This window comes from Triticum dicoccoides, chromosome 3A (genome assembly GCF_002162155.2).
Source record: "Triticum dicoccoides isolate Atlit2015 ecotype Zavitan chromosome 3A, WEW_v2.0, whole genome shotgun sequence".
NCBI lineage: Eukaryota > Viridiplantae > Streptophyta > Magnoliopsida > Poales > Poaceae > Triticum > Triticum dicoccoides.
In genome coordinates this window covers 26,000,347-26,004,161 of record NC_041384.1, presented here as the reverse complement: position 1 = coordinate 26,004,161, position 3,815 = coordinate 26,000,347, and the positions used below count along the sequence as shown (strand labels likewise).

At 44.0% G+C, this 3,815-nt stretch overlaps 1 pseudogene; it reads right to left on the bottom strand.

Moving 5' to 3' along the window:
- Window positions 1–3,173: 3,173 nt before the first annotated feature.
- Window positions 3,174–3,815, bottom strand: part of LOC119271802 — a 10,106-nt pseudogene continuing 9,464 nt past the window's right edge.

Below are 3,815 nucleotides of genomic sequence, written 5' to 3'. Positions count from 1 at the left end.
GAGCGTGCGGGAAGAAGACCCGGGGCGGAGCACTGAAGGCTCATTCTGGATGATTGTGGAGGGGAGAGAGAAAAAGAGCGGTGATCGCTCTATTTTCCGTGATACTCTCTGTTTTAGTTCGGCTGGTGGTTATGTGGTTTGCCTTTTGTGGCAGTAGACGTTCTTTCCTTCGGCAGTTGATATAGTCCAATTTAGCGCGTTTAGGCCGCAACTTTGCGTTTTTTATGTTCTCCGGTCTGCCATTCCGGGTAGACCCGATCGCTTGTAACAGTCCTGGAGACTTGTGTTGCCCCGTTTTTTCAATAAAAATGAGGTGGGGGGAAACCCCTTTTGATCAAAAACTCAGATGACGATCTTGCATGTTTAGTGCCTTACCGAAACTCTGGGCCCAAGTGGTCGAGGTCAGCATCAGCCGGTGCCTACATACATACAGTTGAGTCGCTCATCGTTAAAAATGGGATGACAGCTAATGTAGGTTGAAACTTTGGTATGGAATTAACAACCAAGCAATTGAAACTACATTGATAGTTGCGTCTAAAAACATATACTACTATTGCATCTGTCTGTTGTCACGTGATGATTCCAAAACAAGTATTGCATCCTGTTTGGATGAGTGGCATTCATTAGTAAAGTTTGTTATTTTCAGTTCAAAACCTGAAGCTAAATATAGAAGGTTTAACCAACTTTGGCAGTGACAATCTATCTATCCGAAATCTCAAAATTAAGACTCCATAAGAACTTCAGAAATTCCTTTGAAACAATATTGCTAATTCAGTCAAAATAACTATATTGCTAAGAACATGAGGAGGCTCAAAGCCATCGGGCTGGTGTCTCTCTAGTAACAGAAAGATTGGATTGCACACGTTGGTTCCGATTGCTAATATCAAAGTTTAACCCAGCAATGTACTCCCTCCGTTCCAAAATAGATGATCCAATTTTATATTAATTTTATACTAAATTAATATAAAGTTGAGTTATCTATTATGGAACGGAGGAAGTAGGTAGGTAAGCAGGGCCTATCCATACCCATCCCCACCTCCATCACTACAAGAACCTGCAACAAACTCCCCATCCGAGGGGAGGGAGAATAATGTATCCGACTAATCGCGCAACGCAGCATGTCAGAATCAATCGATTGCAAGTGCAAGGCTTCCTCCTGCCTCACATTGCCTTCGTGGAGTCAGAGCAGCTGCGGAGGAGGTGCATAGGCTTGACCATGACACCAGATGGGTGTTCGGCTGCAGGGCTTGCATGGTAGGCGCTGGCCCGCGGAGGAGTGATGGGGATGACTTGATGACAACCTCAACGGTGTTTTTTTATTATTTTCTTGATTGTCTGTGTGTGAAAATTCAACCGGGAAACGCTATTCCTTTTTTAGTGAATCAAGTATCGGGGCCGACTTCAAGAGAAAATAAAAAACTCAGACCACCTGAGACAATAGCATCTCTAGAACATTTGACAGTTGTGTATAATAGCATTGTATTTCGAGGTTAAATGACAGTTCATCTCACCACATGATTGTCCTTATCAAAGCAGTTGATCAACTAATCTAACACCCATAATAACTATAATTTTGTGGGGTTTCCCGACTCCAATAAGGCTGCGTTTGGCAGCAAAGTTTTCTTAAAGTTTTCTGAGAATACCACGGTTTCTGGAAAAAAAACATGGTTTTGAATACTTTGCTGCGTTTGGCTTAAAAAAAACCGAAGTTTTGTAAACCACATTATGCCAGAAACCATGGTCTTTTTGCGGTATTTGGAAAAGAGGTCCCGACCTCTTTTTCTAAAACAGAACGGGGAGAAAACGTCGGGTAGATCGCAGTTGACGTTGACGTATACATAGAGATAAAGATATCCAGATGCCATCCCATCCTATTTTCCCTCTTTCTGTTATATGGTAAAACGACCTGTGTTATATCTCCCGGTTACAGCCGATTCAGTTTGATTTTTTTTGTGAGAAAATTTTTGATCTATTCATCTTCAAACATGGCAGTACAACAAATACCAGAAATAATAGAAATTACAACCAGATCCGTAGACCACCTAGCGACGACTACAAGCACTGAAGCGAGCCGAAGGCGCGCGCCGTCATCACCCCTCCATCGCCGGAGTCGAGCACAATTTGTTGTAGTAGACAGTCGGGAAGTCGTCGTGCTAAGGCCCTGTAGGACCAGCGCACCAGAACAGCAACCGCCGCAGATGAAGAATAACGTAGATCGGAAGGATCCAATCCGAAGACACACGAACGTAGACAAGCAACGACGAGGTCCGAGCAAATCCACCAAAGATAGATCCGCCGGAGACACACCTTCACACGCCCACCAACGGTACTAGACGCACCGCCGAAACGGGGGCTAGGCGGGGAGACCTTTATTCCATCTTCAGACAGCCGCCGCCGTCTCACCTTCCTTAGCAGGACACAAACCCTAACAAAACTGAAAGAAAAGACTAAAAACGGAGCCCTCCCGCCGGCCCTTACCGAGATCCACCGCGCCCCCATGATCCTAGGGCCACCAGAGAGGAGGCGGACCTGCGACGCCGCCGGCAGGAGGCAGAAACCCTAGCCTTTTGTGGATTCAGTTTGATTTGTTTAGGAGTAGTAGGTCTCTCGGGTCCTTCCAGCCGGCGTCATCCCCATCTCTTCTCTACATCATGAGCAAATCCAGCTCACCACCAGAGAAAAAAGGTATGAGCTTGTCTATACACTGATTAGTATACAATGAACTTGCATGCTTCCCCATCGATTCCTCGGTTGCCGATTAATGTAGGGCGAGTAGCACACTGATTAGATAGATTGGTCCTTTTGAAGAACAGTACCAGGCTATTTCTCCATCGAGTCCCTCGCTGCCGATTTATCTCCGGCTAGTAGCGCTCTGATTAGATCTCGTGAAAGAAGGATGGACATATTCTAGATCAGCTGAAGCATGTAGGCATCAGAGATAGTCATATTCTACAGATCCTAGTATCTAGCTAGATCGAGTCGGACGTGTGCATGGCGGCTGCATGCAGCCAGCCACCGCTAATTACTCAATCATCCACTCTAAATACTTGGGTCAAAACTCTGATAAGACAGCACCAGCCAAACACATGTAAAACTGAGAAAAACATTGTTCTTAAAAAACTGTGGTATTCCTTGCCCATTCAGGAGAATACTCTGGTTTTCAATTACCACAGTTTAAAAAATACTTCGCTGCCAAACTAGGCCTAAGTGTAACAACCTACAATTACAATACTTTGTCGATAGGCTTCAATTCCGTTGGTAAATTGTCATAGTTGCCCGGAACAAAGTCAAACTCGAGGACGCGCTCATTTCCATTGGCGTCCATCCCATGTTGTTTCAACACCTTACAATCTTGATCAAGTGTTTGGCATCTGCATTAAGATAGGAAATAATCTTATCAGTACAACATTAATCAGAATATTCGTAAACAGAACATATTGGTTTAGTTCATGATACTACTAGCGATAGAATCATATATATTCCCTCCGTCCCAAAATAACTGTCTCAATCTTAGTACAACTTTGTACCAAAGCTAATACAGAGTTAAGACACTTATTTTGGGACAGTGTGTGTGACATAGACTGCAACCTGGGCTTTCTGAAATCCTCAACACCAATTCCCAATCCATACGATCTTGTACCTTTCGAATGATCATTTTCAACTGCAAATAGGAAGTATTGTTAAGAAAGCAGATGAAAGCTTGAAAGAACACCAACATGCGAGTATACTACAAATAATTAGCTACTGATAATTCATCGTGATATGTTCATGTATTTGGCCAAATACCTCTCCTGACCCAGCGCCGCCGCCGCAAG